The sequence below is a fragment of the Epinephelus lanceolatus genome, chromosome 23 (assembly GCF_041903045.1).
Source record: "Epinephelus lanceolatus isolate andai-2023 chromosome 23, ASM4190304v1, whole genome shotgun sequence".
Taxonomy (NCBI): Eukaryota; Metazoa; Chordata; class Actinopteri; order Perciformes; family Serranidae; genus Epinephelus; species Epinephelus lanceolatus.
The window spans coordinates 23,183,946-23,202,985 of record NC_135756.1 but is presented as its reverse complement, the minus strand read 5'-3'; the positions used below and the strand labels follow the sequence as shown (position 1 = coordinate 23,202,985).

The 19,040-nt window shown below is 40.9% G+C and overlaps 1 long non-coding RNA gene across 1 annotated transcript in view; it reads right to left on the bottom strand.

Moving 5' to 3' along the window:
* The window catches only part of LOC117249534 (uncharacterized), a 100,054-nt gene extending 96,140 nt beyond the window's left edge, over nt 1-3,914 (bottom strand). The window contains exons 1-2 of the long non-coding RNA XR_004500994.2: nt 3,761-3,914; nt 1,777-1,893 (exon numbers count right to left, since the gene is read on the bottom strand). This is a non-coding gene — a long non-coding RNA (uncharacterized LOC117249534). The remainder of the gene's footprint in view (nt 1-1,776; nt 1,894-3,760) is intronic.
* Between the last annotated feature and the right edge of the window lie 15,126 nt (nt 3,915-19,040).

Below are 19,040 nucleotides of genomic sequence, written 5' to 3'. Positions count from 1 at the left end.
CGACCCGTATGCTCTCACTCAGTGGATGGATGATGTCACAGGAAGCTTTGTGACTGGTTACTATGCCAGTTTTACAAAGGAGGACGACACTTGACCGGTTTCCTCTGGTTTGTTTTGCTATCGAAGCTAACATTAGCTAATGCGCTAAACAGATAGCGTTACAGAGAAATCCAATATTCTTCTTAAAGCTATAGTTGGTAATGTTGGAGAGCTAGCAAGATTTGAAAGCGGCACCTCCTCTAAGCTCCGCAACCTGCCCCCCCTCCCGTCAGTGCTCCGTCCAAAGCCACGAGCCCAGACATGCCTGAACACGCATCCTGCAGTCAGCAGAGCAGAAGAGAGCCGAGTAAAATATCCCCCCAAATCCCCCCAAAGCAAACAAATAATTACCTGTCCAACAGAAAGACAGCAACCTCTGCATCACTTTTCAGGCCCTTCAGCTCCCTCAGCTGACTTCGTCGCAGCCTTTTCTGCTTCTGACTTTCTTTTCTCAGCCTGTTTAGTGGGGCAAGCCATTACAAGTAACACTGGAAGTGATACTTTTGGCTGCATTTTCTCTGCCATTGTGCAGCAAACTCCTGCTAACTCGGTATTTCTGCTGAGTGTGCTGAATATTTCCGGCAAAGGTGACATGTGATGAGTGTACACAGGGAGGAGGGAGGGAGGGACGGAGGGGGGCTCAGGCAATACGAGACATGAAGACATCTGATTGGTTCTTTCCATTCGCACCGAATGGCAGGGATTGGTCAGAGTTTTTACAGGCCTGCAGCTGCCACAGAGGTCAGATTTTTTCATTCCTTTTTCTGAACACATTATGTATTGACTACTCTCAGGATGGAAGGACCATTTCACCCAGTATCAAGTAACAAGAAGTGTTTCTGAACAGGATTACCAACTATGGCTTTAATACTCCCCCAATATCTGATTAGGTGGACATAATAACTCTTAATACACATAATGTTATTCATCCCTACAACAGGAAATTCTTTCTCCCTAACCTAATATGACATTAGAATTTTTAATGATCGTCTCTGCCCAGTCGTTTCGTCTTATCGCATTCAACCCTAGTTGTCTTAGTGTTTGTTGACGGGCAGTGGCTTCTGGTATGTGATAAAATTTAAGTTTTGAGCCATGACTCCTTCTATTCTGGCTCCCAATAACACAACAAGATGACATTTTAAGACTCCTATGTAGCCTACAGCCCTGTGGTGGTGAGTGCTGTTTTGCCTCCAGCTAATGAAATTATGTCATTGTGACATCAGTCCTACAAGGATCTAATGACACGCCAACTCAGATTCAAGCTGGAACAGTCCAAGTTAAAGACCTCTCCAGGCTGAAATTGTGGCTTTAGTTTGCAGTTTTTCAAACATGTCATGGCAAAGTCATGCAGTTACACAACCAACACACAGGTGGAAACATTGCTTAAATGCAGAACCATGCCTGTTAGGTCTGTTTATGTGCTGTTGGATCTATTTTTGCTGAACTAGTGTGCAACTCAGAAGCATCAAATTCACTTGTGAATACACATAGATACCTATCTGTATTGACAGTTCATGTAAAATTAGAAATTAATGATGCTCTGCATGCCCTGAAGTCTTTGAAGCAGGAGAGGGAATGCTACAATTTTCCTCCCACTAAGATACACAGGTTAGGCAAGATGTGTGCTGCAAACAGTAATTAAAATTAGTATGATAAGAGTCGCGAGTTCATGTATTTTAACAGCTGTAAACATGTATTGAGTGTGTCTGCAAACAAAAACAAGACAAAAAGACTCACAAGATTGGAAACGTAGCAGCTGAAGGCAGACAGCTCGACCTCTGAGACGCTTCCAGGAGATGAACTGCAACAAGGCCATCCATACTGCAACAAGGATGCACTGCAGCAGGGCACCAGCTACAATTTTGAAGACATCACATCACTTATTCTGCAACTCTTTTACAAAACTAATCACAAATGTAACAAAATCCTAACCATAAAAAATCTGCCATATTTTCTTGAATTGTCACTACATCCAGACAACAGCACACGAGACAGATAATATGTGAAAAAAAGGAAGTGATAAATTCCACGTTGCCATGTTGAAAACAGTCGTGCCAAAATGAAGCACCTCCCACCAGATGGAGCAAACTCTCATTTTACAGCCAAACAGTACACCGAAACATGCAATAGGCAATGCAGTAACGGAGAACTGATTCATTTTTTATCAGTTCTGTCTAGTTAGGTAGTTTAACCAAAGTTCATTAGCAGTAATTGACATGGATTGATATTCATGTTATGTCTCGGACTACTTTTTGGATGTAGTGAGAGTTTCAGCAAATATGACAAAACGTACCTACTGTAGCTTTAAGAAAACCTCAATACATGCTGAATATTGATAAAAGTGAAAAATGCAGTCTCAGACCCAGACACATTTCTAACAAAAATATATCGCAGTGCAGCATGCTTTAAGATTAAACCCTCTCTTTATCTCTCTGCCTTTTGTTTTAACACACACACACACACACACACACACACACACACACACACACCACACACTGGCAACTTGCCAGGTGGCACATTGTCACAGCATGAGGTTTTGTGGTGCTAAAGGCGATACAGCATGGCACTCTGTAAACTGTCATACGGCAGCAGACATGTCAAGACAGGATCAAAACGAGGAAGATCTTTCTCTCTCTCAAACACACACATATAGAAACACACACATCTGAGCACACTGCATAAACAGATGCACATGCAGCACATGGATACATTCGCACTCGGTGTTGAACCCTGGTGATCTCTCTGCAGGAGCACAGTGATGAAGTTAAAACAAAATAATTTATCAGTTTAACCTTAAACTAATTCAACAAAATTCTCATTAGTGTGTGTGTGAAAGAATCTGCTGTCGAGTTTGCAGTATTGGATTGGTTAAGATGAAGAGCAGGAGTAACAGTAGCGCGCGCACGCACGCACGCACGCACACACACACACACACACACACACACACAAGTTAATTACATCGCCTGAGTGTGTCATTGCTAACCACTCTGTCTTTATCGCTACAGAGTCACTTAGGCTTAGGCCAGCAGGGTCGGCTGCTATTTTAGCTAACACAGCAGCTTGGTGGCCTAACTCTGATAGAGGGGGTACACACATTCACATAGACACACACGTGTACACCACACACACAGCAACGCATGAGGGTTAAGACATTCGAATTGCAGTTTTTAAATTGATGTGGGCCTCAAATGCTACATTTTCCTGCTCGGAGCTACTCCCACCCAATCATCTGGGAAAACAGCCACGGCAGCATCGAAGGGATGAGAGCAACTTTTACTGTAGGTGCTGTAAATCTAGGTAGCTTATCCAGTTGAAGGGCTTCATTGCAGAAAGCTGAATCCATTTTGGGGAGATTGCAAACTTGTGTGTTTATTTCTCACCAAAACCAGGTAATTGCACTCTCTAAAATAACAATTCCCAACCTTTTGTGTGTGCACCCCCAGAGCTCTCGCCCTCACATGAACTCATCGACATCTCACGCTCCAAATGTGTTCATTTAAAGAGATTTTTAACTGGCTATCAGTATAAATTATATAAAAGTGGACACTGTTACAATGTTTTCATGAAATCAGTCTGTCAGTGCTGGGTCTGTTTGTGCTACCTCTTAAAATAGCAGAAGCTGGACATTTCTGTCACAGCTGGTGAATACAGGCAACGAGGGACAGGATCTAAAACGCAGACAACAGCAGGTAGACAGGATCAGTTAAGTGTTATGGCTTACTGATAGGTACTGGAATTGTGAGGCAGGCAGGGTCAAAACTGGGAAGGCAGCCCACTCAGACAAACAATCGGATCAGGGACAGGCCAGGAAATCCAAAGTCCAAACAAATCTCAGGAGGCAGGTTACAGGTAAATAGAACCACATACAGATACTAGGAAGCTTCAGCGAGAAGCACAGCAACTGTGACACACTGTGGGGAAAAGGGCTGGTTTTAAACTGCAGGGCTGATGAGAGGAAGTGGAAACAGGTGTGTATGTGGGAGGGGACGTCAGGTGACCAGGACTGGCAAGAGAGTGTGAGAGCATCTAGTGGATGGTTTGAGAATGGCAGGTTTGGGGAGTGACAGGAGGGTGCATGTCCTGGGGGAAGTGAGCAAGGGCTGAGAGGCAGGCCACATAAACCAATCAGCTATAAAGTCCTTATGACAATTTCAACTAATTATCCAGTACTTTATATTTATGTATATATCAACTAGATCTACTTTTAGCGAACTATTTAAACTGTTCATCTATTAATTTTTCAATCAAGTTATCTGTTACTTTATGCCAACAATTTCAACATCAACTACACTTAGCTAGCTATTTTAACCACTCATCCATTACTTTTATACAACTATTTCAACCATTTATTGATTACTTTTAGCAAACTGTTCCAACCGTTTACTTATTGCTTTTAGCTAGCACTTTTGCTATCAATTTAAACCATTTATCTGTAACTTTTTGCTAAGAATTTCAACAGTATCAACTAGGCCTTACTTACTTTTAGCTACAGCTTAAAGCAATTAATATGATTGAAATAGATTTAACTATTTTAACCATTTTTTGATTACTTGTAGCTCACTATTTCAGCAGTTAATCTATTAATTTTGCAAAAGGTTCAACTAGACCTTCTTTTAGCTTACTATTTTAACCATTTATCAGACCCTCCAGGATCTCGCGGCAAAAAAACCTTGAATTTGTGGCCAATTTTGACAAAAATTGCGATTAAAAATTGAATCAGTTTTATGTGATTTTTTGCGGGAAATTGCGGCAAATGACAAAAGGAGAATTTTTTAAAATTTTTTTTAAATGACTGCCTCCAAAAAAATAAGTCATGTAATCACTTGCTATAATAATCATACTGAAGATTACAAGACAGCTGCAAATGTTTTTTATAGTTCTCTTCTTTAGTTTTATTTAATTAGTTTCAAAACATGGACTCCAATAATGTTGCAAAAAATCCTGAGTGAATATTGTAGCTCTCAAACCACACAATGTGACTGTAAAACAACATGTAAGCTACACCTTCTGCAAACATTACATTTTAATACATTCAACACATATTGCAAACATTTAAACAGTGCAGATTCTTATGTCAGTACCATAGCGTTTCTCCATACTGCAATGCCATTAGTGCATTTGATGATGCGTCTGATGACGTTTCAAATGATGTTTCAAGCGCGATGACTTCTGGTCGGCTGGAAAATGCAGAAAAACGCGGAAAAATCGCAGGTCTTTTGAAAAATTGCAAGCCCCCGCAAATATTGCGGACTTTTGTTGAATTTGTGTTTATTATTGTAATCGCAAGATCATGATTTTCTGGAGGGACTGATTTATGTATTGTTTTTAACAAACCATATGTAGCATTACTTAAAGCCAACTAAGTGTTTCAACCATTAATCCATTAGGCAACATTTAGCTAACAATGTCAGCTGTTGTCAATCTATTAATTTTCCTATTGATTTCAACCGTTCATCTGTTACTTTTCACTAACGATTTCAACAGTATCAATTACACGTACCCTGAGCTAACTATTTTAACCTTTAATCCATTACTTTTATCAAAATGAACAACAATTTATTTATTACTTTTAGCGTACTGTTTCACCCATTTATTTACTGCTTTTAGCAATCCATCTCAAGAGTTTCAACTATAAACTACTTTTAGTTTACTATTGTACTATTTCAACCATGTATTTATTGTTTGCAGTTAACTTTTTTTTTATAACCATGTAGCATTACTTTAATCTACTTACAGCTCTTAACCATTAATTCATTACTTTTAGCCGACAATTTCAACTGTTTATTGATTTTTCTGTCGATTTTACCATTTAGCTGTTACTTTATATCAACCATTTCAACAGTATCAATTAGACCTCCCCTTAGCTAGCTGTTTCAAACTTTTATTTATTAGTTTTAGCTAACTATTTCAAATGTGTATGATTTTGCTTTCCATTTTAATTTTTAACAGGACCTACTTTTAGCTTACTTATTTATGATTTTAAGTAAGTATCCATTATTTTTAGCAAAATATGTTAAACATTTATTTATTTAGCTAACCATTACAACTACGTAGCTATTACTTGAAGCTAGCTAAGTGTTTCAACCATTTACCCTTAATGTGAAAATCCCGCTACTCGCTCTATTCGCACCGCTATTCACGCATTTTGCGTCGCATCTATCACACGTCTAATCATGTCTTTATATTGACTTTACATGTAATTCACTCGTGCAAATTGTTTAATTCACGCCCTGTGTGAACACAACATGCTATTTCAACTGATTGTCCGTTTAGCTATTTTACCATGTATCCAAATTGCATCTGTTTTAACCATTCATCCATTAGTTTAAGCTTTTTTTTTAAACCATAAATACATCAGTTAACTATTTCAACTGTTCATAAATTACTTTAGCCTTTGACCATTTGTTACTTTTAGTTGATATCTCACTGCTTGCCTGCTATATAGTTTTCACACTGTCATGGCAACATGTAGTGTTTTTGTATGAAATCAACCTTGGCAAATATTCATCTCCCATTCACTTCCATTCAATAAAGGGGCAGAAACAGCATTGGCCACTGGTGGCAAAGTGAATTTGCATCTTTGCATCAGAGTTCAACTTTGGTGAGCACTGACTGGCAAAGTCACAGCTTTAAGCAATAGCAAAGATGCATGTGTGGAGGAGACATTGATTGTTGCCATTTCTAGCGAGCCAATATTGTATTGGATTATAAATAAACAAAAACAAAATGAAAATGTAGCAATACCATCACATTTTCTGGTATTTAAGGGAGCTAGTGAACATTACCTGGCAAACCAGGTGTGTCTCCAGGTGTGTTATACCCTACGCTGCTCACATTAAGCATGAATATTGCCTCAGCAGGCAACAGTCAATCACCTGCATTCACTCATTTGAGACTGTGCCCACAGCTGACTCAAAATGTGGGCCTATCTTTTTATTCATGTTGGTATACTATAAACAGCCAGAAAAAAAAGGTGGGTGTACCCCATATACCTGTGTATGCCCTCCACTACAGCACTGGTTGAGCTCCTCCACAATCTGAGAATCTAACACTAAGACTCTTTTTAAAACGCTAAGGTGATCTAGCCGCTGATGATACCAGTGTTCAACAAATGAGACAGATGATGCTTAGCTTAATCACAGTTCATGTGTAAACCTCTCAGTTTCCCTTCCTATCAGTCAACACTGTGAAATACATTTGCAGCCTGTAAAAGGCACATTAGACAGGCACACAGATTGCGGGGCATGATGCGGCACAGTTCAACAAGTTGCACTATGGGTTTGACCCTTTTCTCAGCAGCTTCTAGAGGTGTCATGGTGTGACTCATCATCACTCAGCTTACTTGCTGAAAATTCAGGGGGAAAAAAAACTTGCATCATAGACCTGCAGCCTCTGAGGAGGCAGTTATAGTGCTATCATCCCTGAAGCAGACAAATAATCCATGGTAGTGCTTCCCACGGTTGTTACAGAGGATGGAATTATTTGTCAAGACTGAGGATGAACATCTGCAATTCTGTGAAAAGGCAACAGACTGAGTCATCTCCTGGATGGCACTCATGATGAGCAACATTTGAGCACCAGTTCTTCTTTCAGTGGCAATTTAGAATCTATTAAAAACTGGGAACCAGGTCTGTGAAGTGAACTCTGGATCATGGCAACTGGAATTGCAGCCATTTGTGATTTACACAGAGGCTAATATTAGCTAAGAGGAACACTGCAGACAGCAAACTGGCACAAGTAGGAGTCTGAATATAATAAACTGTGTGGACGTTGAACTAATGACCAAGGAGAAATCCGCACCCGGGAACCACTGGACTAATTAATGCACACTGCAGCCGGAGATGTGGAGTCCAGTCACTGTGACTTGGACTCAAGTCAACTCGAGTCACTGTTTTGATGACTTGCAACTTGATTAAAGACTTGACTTGATTTGACTTAAGATATGATGACTCAAATGACTTGTCTGTTTTCATTTTAAATATTAAACACAAAACACTAGTATTAAAAGTATTTGCATTACAAGTACCTGTTAGTCAAGCTCCTTGTGATGCTACCTGACGATTCAAACAGTGGGTAGGAACAAGAAATCCGCAAAGATATTCAGCTTGAGTATTTCAGTTTCACAGACGGGATTTTGTTTTGTTTTGTTTTGTTTTTTCAAAATTTCAAAAAGATAAGCTTTTAAAATGTTAATTGTTTTTTGTTTGATTACATTTATTTAATTGGATATCAATAATTATACAAATTCAATTAATTGTCGTACTTTTCCTTGTCTTTTTTCTTTATAAAGAAGTGATAATGCACATAAGTGTGCAGAAAGAAAAAAGTGACTTGGACCAAATGACTTGCGTCACATGTCTGGCTGCAGCACTTAAAGGTGCAGTCAGGGATTCCAATCTAATACACTTTTTGTCAGATTGAGCAAATATCTGAAACCCGATGTTTGTACACAGCCATGGCTCTGTAAACAGGAAACAAACAAAGTGATGATTGGACAGAGCCACACGACATTATTCCAGTCAGGCGAGCGTTCCTGCTCCTGCACAGGAAAGGTGAAAGGCCAAGGATGTATGAAGAGAAAGGCAATAGGAGCAAGAGGTGCATGATGGGAGGAGTGTATTTGTTCAAGTGTTGAGTTCAATTATCAACAGTCTTTCTTAGGGGTGTAAACGACTAGCTTCCTCACAATACGATATTATATTGACTCTTTAGATATCAACTGACCTTTCGCTAAGCCCTTTGTGATGCTCCAACAAGCTGTCAGAGTAACCATGGAGCCCACATTGTAACTAACCGCACTCCCTGAAGAAAGATTAACATATTTTTGGAAAAATGAAAGAGTGATTCCAGAGAGAAGCAGACAGAGGGGTCTACAGTCTGTGTTTGAAGGATATATCCAGGATGTCAAACTGACTCAGCGGCAACAACAGGTTAAAAAGACAAAGATAGTTAGAAGCTAAAGCCGAACTATAGGCTACAGATCACAGTGTAAAAGTGAACAACTACATCACTGCTGATTGTCACAGAAGACAATGAATATAAAGGGAAACTTTGCTGATATTGAACCAGCTGTGTGGCATCGCAGTGTGTGCAGATGAACAGTGTTTGGCTTCACCCCCGTGCTGCTGCCAGCACCTGGACCTCTGCTACCGGACAGGCAGGGATCTCTGGGGGAAGTCAAACAACGTCCATCTGCGTACACTGCGATGACACACAGCTGGTTCAATATCAGCAAGTGTATCCATTCAGTAGGTTATATCTTCAGTAGCTAGCTAGCTAACCCTACACTTTTCAGGGTCTGATTTTGGTTTTGGATCTTTTTCCAACTTCTCCAGGTAACGAGTATCATTAATACACGACGTGCCCCAGGCACAACATTTAGCTCCAAATCCACAAAACCACCCTGAAAATGAAGGAAATCTTAAACAATTGCATTAGAGTCAATGGAGCACAGCTGTGTTGTTGTCGGACCCTGGTCTGAGTTAGGACCCTACAATACCAGAGTGACGACACTTCCATTGACTCCTATGGTATGCTGAAGTTAAGCCTTGCGCGCCCTCTAGTGGGGCATGAGGGCATTACCTTTCCGACCAGAAAACCCATTCACTTACAGTATGTCTGATGCGCACTTGCTTGTAAGTTGAAAACGGCCTTGTTTTTACTTTTAGGTGTCTTGGTCATATTAAGTCATGCTTATAATTTGTTTATTTCAAAATGTAGAGAGTAACATTATGGTAGACAACTGTAAACGGGTCACTGATGCTCCTATTACTGTAGATTATGGTAGATTATGCTTTTAGGTTTGCTTGACTTTGGAAACGCACAAGAATTCCTGGTCAGCAGCAATGCAGCAACACTGAAGTTCAGTCAGTTCTTGGTCGGATATGCAACGCGTGATCTGGCCACTAGAGGGCACGTGACCAACTTTCCGCTCGACCAATGTGTGTCGCTACTCTGGTATTGTAGGGTCCTAGTCTGTGTCGGCCCGATGCTACGTTATGATTGGCCAGTCTGCGTCCAGGGGCGGGACTTAACAAAGGGTCAGTAGGCCATATATATTTGCTGATGTCACAAAGTCTACCATGATATAATTTAAAGTCAATTCAATTCTATATGAGACAATATCAGTAAATATCCTCATTGTCTTTTTCTTGTTGACACAGATGTGCCGTGGGAATTTCAAAATAAAAGGTGCATCTTAAAGATGATAATATGTATCAGTGTTGTCAGTTTGCATTGATGATACTCGATGGCTGATCACTGAATTGATATATCGATCCAGATATATGTGTGTTGTTACACCCCAAATCTTTCTCCAGGATCACAGACACTATCTTTCACTGGTATCTCAATCTGACTGGGCAAAGAAAACAACCTATGGTCGCCAGCCAACTTTTACAGGTTTACCACTTTGCGACAGTCACTTTCTCTCAAGAGGTAAACAGTACGATCACCTGTTCACATTACAAAGTCATCAACCAGGAAATGTGATCTTACATGTGCATACAGAGCCAGAACCCTGCTGTGCAAACACAGTGGTCTCATTGAAATGAATGAGGGAAGATGAGTTTTTCCATGCAGTGCTAATGCCTGTCTGAGCACAGCCTCACCGCGGAGATGGATTCAGAGTGACACATGTATAAAGTCTTGTCGATCTTGGTCACCATGACGCCGTCAGTGGTGATGAGTAGACATACAGTGGATTTGATGGGAGCTCAGTCCCGTTGAAGTTCAGCTTGATGTGATGAGTAACAAGTCAAAGTTAATTTGGGGGAGTTCAGCTTTCTTATCCAGTAAATATATTCCTCACAAATCTCCTGAGTTTCGACTCGTGCTCTAATTGTGTGAAGTCATGTATAAATATTAACTTCCTGTGTAGATTCTAGTTACTGACAGAGGTGAGCTCTCACCCACTAAAGGTAAAAGAGATGCCGTGTCAAAGTTCATAACTGCTCAGCTCCATAATTGTGAGCACACAGTTATTGAATCGAGTCATCAGACTGAGATTTGAGAATATGACAGAAGAAATTAAAGGACAGATCAGTTCTTTGTTGCAGGAGTTCAGATGAAGTGCATTCTTTAAATAGCCCCTCCAATTTAATCTCTGAAGAACACACTGTTCCACATCTTAGGAGCAGAGAAGGGAAGGTTTCAGTTGCTAAGTGTCAGTGGCTGATAAATCCCAGTGTTACTAAGCTACTTTCACTATTTTACCAACTGCCTAAAATAAAACATGTCTCTTAAAGTATTAAAATATTGTAAATCCAGTTGTTATAGGTCTCATTTTACACCCTGTAATGACCAGTTGTGGTGACGTCAACAGCAGTTAAGTGTCTCCTGAGAACTCTTCTTAGAAAGTAGTTTTCTGTACATGTGTTAGTTCCTGGCATGAATTCCACATAGCGGCGTTTTACCTGCCAGAGTAACTTGTAAACCAGACGTCAGCCAGCATTTAACAGCATGTTAGGTAAACCAAAACACCTGCGCGGTGACCATGATAATCTCTCAGCTAAGATTAGCTGTGCCTGCTGCGTTTCTTAGCTGAAAGATTATCACGGTCAGTGTGCAGGTGTTCTGATTTATCCTCTCAGCTGGATGAGATCATCAAAAGATTGCAACAAAAGAGAAATTGCTGTTGTAAAGACAGTCACAGCCAACAAACAGTAATGTGAAATATCAGGACCACCCTGTTTGATCGAGGTTTTATATGCATAAAATAGGACTCCCAGAAATGAGTCAATAGCTTAGGCTAAAATCCCATCATAATATTTGCTAAAAAGCCGTTTTGCAACAGGCCGTAACTAATCCCTGGCTTAAACAATAGGCTACATGTATACAGCTATGATTTGATATTGTAAATAATTACAGTCGGCTTTGGCACTTAGCCAAGTCAGTCTTATCCATTCCCACCATTTTACGACTTCTGCCGCCTCTGACCTGCACATGCAGATGTTGCAAAACGGCTGCCAGCACATCTTTAAAATCAATATGGACAGATCTCTTGAACACTGCTTTAAATGTGTGAATGAGTGAATAAATAATTGAGTGAATGAATAAAATGTTCCTAATAACTACAAGCTGAACAGTGGAGGGTGAATAATTCCATGCATTATCTAAGAAATTGTGCAAGTAATCAAAGTGTGATTTGGTTGTGACAGACCCAGTATAACTACCTTCACATCTGCATCCCTATAGACTGCATAAACATGGATGTAGCCACGGTGATGTCACCCTCTGGTTCAAAGCCTTGAATTATGCATTTGAATATTGTACTGGCAAGACAGTTGCAAGCCTTCAAAGTTAGAGTTGTGTAAAGCATTTAATGGGTCAGTTAGGTCCTAGAGATGTGGTGACAACTTCTGCGCAGGGGGGCCCCAATGTGATTTTTTTCTCATGGGTCCAAAATTCCTGGTGGCGCCCCTGGGTGAGTTATATAAAAATTCAAGCCCTGTACAGTTATCATGAACTAAGGGGAAGCACTGCAGGAAACTGCATTCTGAGCTCCTTCTGAAAGGGCAAACTGTGCTGCTGTGTGCACACCTTGCTTTGTTCACAATATGGGACCAAGGGACCAAACACATTTTTTGTACCAGGCTATAAACATGTTTATTTTTCTGCTGTTAAGTTGGGCATTTTAACATGAGGGTCTGTGGGGATGGATTCGCCTCTGGAGCCAGCCTCAAGTGGCCATTTGAGGAAGTGCATTTGGCGCTTCTGTACTGGCTTCATTTTTCAGCCCTGGAGGATGCCAGGGCTGAAAATAAGCTCATAGTCCTAACTGAACATTACTCCTCTCAGAAGCATGTGTCTCTGTCTGAGCACCATCTCCTGGCAGCCCCTAACATGTTGGGACACCCGTGGAGCTCTCCTAAATTTTAACAGAAACAGGGAGTCATTTTCAAGCATAAGAAAGTTGCTTTTACTCCAAAATGTGCGACCATATGTGTGTTTCTGTGAAAATTGTGGGCCATTTAGGAGCGATTTCCTGCTCTGACAATTGACACATAAGGGTCTGGGTGAATTAGTTAGAAGCTGTCGGTCCTTACAGACGCACTCAGAGGTGGATGCACATCTGTGGATATAATGGGGACAGAATAACAGCATTTTCATGCTTTGAGGAAGTTGATATTATCATAAGGGTGCTTTTGCAGCTCATATATATACTTTTTGTACTAACTTTTAAATATTAAATATGCCACTCTTAAGCAGCCAGAAATAATTTTCCATTCACCACTCGACATATTTTTGGTTCCCTCGGTTGCCTCGGCACAAACTTGAAATTGAAACTGATTTACATCACAGTTGCCAGTGCCTCCACAGTGCATCTAAAATCCTCTCCAGAGACACCCTCAATCTGCGTGTTATCCTTCATTGTGACAATAATGCTGGTGCTGTGCAGCTCCTCTCTTCAAAAATTGAATCAGGAAATTGATTTCAGACACGGGCTTAGAATTCCATGAAAATGCCGTGAAGTCTGCCTCGACATTTCTGCCTTAGTGATCCCAGGATGTCGCAACGTTTGCCAGTGTCAGCCCTTGATGAAAAGGACTCACGCTGGCAAGTGGTGGTTTATAGGCCTGTAAAATTGGGGGAGTTAAGAGGGCACTGGGAGATAAACAGGGAAGGCTGATACTATAACAGTGACATACTGTCCAAATATGGAGAGAGGAAAATGGCCGTGAGGAAAACACTAAAAGAAAAGTTGGTTTTGCTAATATTTGCACTAGGTCTTTTTCACTTCGTAATGCGCTCCAGCTGGTTCTTTGTTGGCACCTCCTTCATCTTTCTTCACACATAATGTGTGTGTGCGCACGCCGACGTGCACAAGCTGGCGCCTTCCTGCGACCATTGTTGGTTTTAATGTATTTTTAATTTCCCATGAAGTGACTGGAGTCCTCAGTGACCGGCACTCTATAATTGGCTGCCTGTGTGAACATCAGTCAGCCTAACGAGAACGAGGGAGCTTCTATGGCAGGCTGCTGCATGTGCGCGCTCACACACACTGACACACACACACACTCACACACACGCAGACAGGCAGGTATGTAGTCTCATTTGCAAGTGAATGCAGCCTGGCTCTCGTTTTCTGGTGTCTTCTCCGTTCCTTCTCTTCCTCTGAAACACACACAGACACAGAGAAGGAAAGTCTCATTAACCAAGCTGGTGCTGCCATTTCCTCCAGAGGGATCAGATCAGTAACAGTGTTTACCTGTTATGTGGGAATGGCGTGTGAATGCAGCGGATACAATTAGCTACATGTGGCACATTAGCACAGATTGTAGCGTGGCCTGCTTGCCATGCAGGCTAATGCATGAGCAGACAGGCATTTTCTCTTGATTAAAGATCCTCGTTCTCGGCTCACTGAAACACTGTGTATCATACCTTGAGTTTGACTGCAATTAGATATGAAATATTGAGCGCATACCCTCCATCGTTCTCTCAGCACTTGTAATTGCGCACACACTCGAAGAAAACACGTACACACAAAGCAGTGTTGTCATATATAGGATTTATTTACACTTTCTATTTACAGATTTTTGTTTCAAAATCTTCTCTGTACACATTTTTAAATTCAAGACTCCTGTCACCCACACGCTCTAGTATTATTAGATTCTTCTGAGTACTCAAGAGGCAAAAGACACGGGGGGAAGGAGTTTTTGTCATTTTCTTTTTTAAATCAGTTTGGTTTCATCAATATATTTTCATGTCTGGAGAAGCAGAGCGAAAAGGATAAAAAAAAAAAACTAAAAGAAATGAAAGCAGCTGAAAATGTTACTTAAGGATACCCTGCTGAAGATGCTCCAAAGAATGTCTGAAGCTCGTCTCTATGTATGTGTGTGTGTGTGTGTGTGTGGGCTAATAGAAAAATCGGGCTCCAGCCAGATAGACATAGGCCTTCATCACCATGGAGACGTGTGTGTGTGTGTGTGTGTGCGGAGAGACAGTGGGTTACAGGCAGGCTAATTTGAGATTGGTAGCATGTGAATGTGTGTTTGTTTATTAAACCATCTCTTTCCACAAAGTAGGCAGCTACTTCTTTTTAAGGGGGAATTACTGCATATTACAGTACAGCAAAAATAGAGAAACTCTTCTAATGATCTGAGAGGAAGAGGAGGGGGTCAATCCTTCCCTGTTTGCTCATGGCTCACAGACACACATTCACAGAGTACAGCAGCTGTCGGCCTCCAACTCAGGCATCCCAAATTTGTGTATCCATCGCCTGTTACCGCACAAACTAATGTAGTTAGCTGATGATGTGTAAGCAACTCCAGGCTGGAGTTACTTACACTATGTCTATTGTGTTTTTGGTATTGGACACTGCTTCAACATGTGACAGGTCTGCTGCTCCTTGTTACAATCGCTGTTCAGTGGAGGGGTTTAGCAACCATTAAAGGAACTGTGTGTCAGATTTAGAGGGATTTGGAGGCATCTAGGTTTAAACTTCTCCCATGTGACAAAAAATCCCTGTTAGAATTCCTTCAGTGTTTATTGTTGAGGAAGTTTTTTTCCCCAGGGAATTATAACCAGGAGCCGAATCATTTGCAGAGGTCTCTTCCGCTGGATTTATACTTCTGCTTCAAATCGATGCTGTACCCTAATTTAACTACACGTTGCAGCGATGCAGACTTCCTATTTTTGTAAGCTGAAACCATCTCCCTCAGTGGAAACAAAGCTTTTATTTACTTTAATATCACAGGTAAGAAACAATAAATTGTGAAGACAATAAAGCCTCCACACAATAACATTTTAAGTCTTGTGTGTGATTTATTCTGGCTTCATACGAGTAGAGGAAATGTCTTGGCTAATCTATACAATGTAAAATGCCATAGGCTTGTGCTAGTAACGTTAGCATGTTATATTTGTTTGGAAAATGTGTTTACTATAAGACAATTGTTTTGTTGGTGAACCTTGTGAGTTGTAATGGAGCCAAATTTTAAAATGTTACCTTTGTTAAATGTTGCTGTTGTCCCTGGCTTCATATGAGTAGAGGAAAAGTCCGCTAGCCACTAAGCTAATTTCTACAAGGTAAAATTCCATAGGCTTGTGCTAATAACATTAGCATTAGTATTTGTGGGGAAAATGTGTCCTGCGTCTAGAGCCAGTGTTTGGTTTGTCCATTCTGGGCTACTGTAGAAGCATGACGGTGCAACATGTTGATCTTTGCCGACGAGAACCCGCTCTCTATGTAGATATAAACGGCTCATTCCAAGGTAACGCAAACAAAACAATTCTTACTTGCAGGTGATTAAACACTAAAGAATATATAATTATTATGTTATATTTCATTTCTGCTGACACATCCCCCTAAATTCGACACACTGGACTTTTAATTACCAAGTTTGAACTATTAAAATGCCCATAGTATTATTAAACAGTTCGTTGTGGTTGCTAAAACACCCAAAACAAGATGTGCACAAAGAAAATGATTTTTTTTCTGTCTTTTCACAGCAAATGCAAAATATCTTACTATTGCTTGCAGGAATCTAAAAACCTTTCAAGTTCATTTGAGGTCAAAAACATAACGAAGATGTTGTCTCATGTCTCCAGAGTCAGGCACAACTTAATAGGCTTCTCATGTAAACAGCATAAAAAAATAAAACCCCAAAATGAAAAAGACAAATCTTTAAAATGCTGATTGAAAGAATAAATCTCATACAAAAAGAGAGAGAGGGAGAGAGGGAGAGAGAGAGAGCGAGAGAGAGAGAGAGAGAGAGAGAGAGAGAGAGAGAGAGAGAGAGGAGGGGAAAAAAGGCTATAGACTTTCAAATTAAGTGCAGTTTTTCCTTGTCAGAGAGCATGGGAGATGAGGGGAGCTCTTGAAAACTGGTGCAGATTGTGTAAAAAAGAAATCCCAAGTGTGATCAAAGACTGACAGCTCTCACAGAGAAAGCGCTGAAACTTCCAAAAGAAACACAACCCCGTCCCTCTCTCCTTCCATCTCCCCTTCACACACCTACGCACACCGTCTTTGCGGGCTGGGGTGACAATAATGGATCCTGGCGGAGTCGCGACAGGAGGCTCCAGACTTTAACAGCTTTGTGTTATGTCATGAATGTCTGATTACCCCATCCCCCATCCCCCATCCCCCCTCACCCCCCACCACCACCACCACCACAACCACCCACCCTCTCCTCCCAACATTACACCAATATGGTGCTGCTGACTTTGGGTAAGACGTCCCATGTGATCTTCATGAACAACAAAGACAGGAGAAAGACGACGGTACTGTTATGACAGTTATGTGCACGAGAATAACAAGGTTCTATTCACCTAATAACTCACCTGCTGTTTGTTCATGTATGTGCAGCTCGCTATACGCAAAAGTACTTTACATTAAAGGGTACGTTTAATAATTGTCATCAGTTACGCAGACGCCGTTTCTGTCACATTGAAGAGGAGTTCAGACCAGCTTCTCCACCATGTTAACAAAGCACTTCCTGTCCGACCAAAATCAAACTTAACCGCAACATTTAATGCCATGATTCTGCTCTGCGTCACGGTGTTTGTATTTACAGCAGAGGGTCAGACCCTCGTGGATTAAAAATGCATTTTGGAGGAAAAGAAAAAAGGCGATGGCACACTCATCTACACCCTGATTACCATGATCACCCTGACTTTTTTATGACAACATGGAGGATATTCAAACGGCACTGGTGCCACGGATGTGTTATTAGATCAGTCCAGTTTCAGCTTGGAGGGTTAACTTGAGGGGAACGCAGGCCAGCCACAAGTTCCCGCTCATCTCATAGACCTTACATCGTGATGACGTCACAGATTTTTAAATCGCCTTTCTCAACTCGAGAAACGTTTCACAAATATCAAACCTCCAGGGATCAAAAGTTCATCATAGAAAGAGTAATATCCAACCTTTTAGTAGTTCAAGGTGTCCTGTCAACAGTTTACAGATTTCTCTTTGGACAAACTGCTTTTTGGGCAGCAGGGGATATTTTCGCTGCAATACCTTGAGTGTCTAAAATTAGAAACAAGGCTGAGCAGCATTCCTGGGGGCCTGATTGTTACTGATTACACATGGTTTAATTAGAAGAACTAATATGGATCAAACGTGTAATTGTCTTTAAAAGGTGCAAGACTTCTTTAAATGTAGAGGCTGCAGAAAAACCTGTGCACCTGCTGCTTTCATATGTTCGTAGGCAAGAAAGCGTCAAGAAAGACACATCAGTAAGGATCATCCAATACTGTTGGGCTCAGCACAGACGGCCTAACTTGAATCAAAGTTGTATTTTTTAAGGTGGAACTACAGTTTTCAGAGAGTGTGTAATCAGAGTGTTCGGCTCTATTTGGACTAAATCAGTAAGTGTTGCACATTTATTTCACACTTTTCATTGGCGCTTGCCGAACGATCAAGCAAGTGACTCCCGAAGCCTATTCTCAGCAAAAAATATCAAAGACTCTTTAAAGCTAAACCAAACCAACAGACAACATACTGGATTGCTGCAAGTCGTATTTTTTGTACGCCCGTGAAAATACGGCCCAAAAAAAAAAAAAAAAACACAGAAGGAGAGGAGGGGAGAGTAAACAAAGACAGTATGTATCTTAATTAAGGCAAAATTGTTCATTTGGATCTTTACTTCAAAAACAACCCTGTAAAGAAGCACTTCGTTTCCCTGTGAAAACCAGATTTAGCTCCCATGAGGGTGACTGAATTTCTGAATTGAACTTCAAATAGTTTATTTTGACTCCATACTGATGCGAGCGTGTTTCTTAATTTAGCGACACATGCATGTACATGGGTTTCTAGTTGTCCCTACTTGTGTGTTCTGAGGTAGTCCTAGGTTCAGAGAGGAGGGATACTTAATAGATAAGACACGGGCCTTCATATATAAGCTGCTTGAGAGGGAATAAGTAGCTTTCTTCCTCCAAATGGCTTATGAGCTTCTGTGATGTCGATCTGTGGTGTGACTGCGCGGCCTCTCACCGCTCTCTGTCTTACACTCAAACACTGTGATGTTGCAGTGTGGGTGGGAGGGTGGGATAAAAAA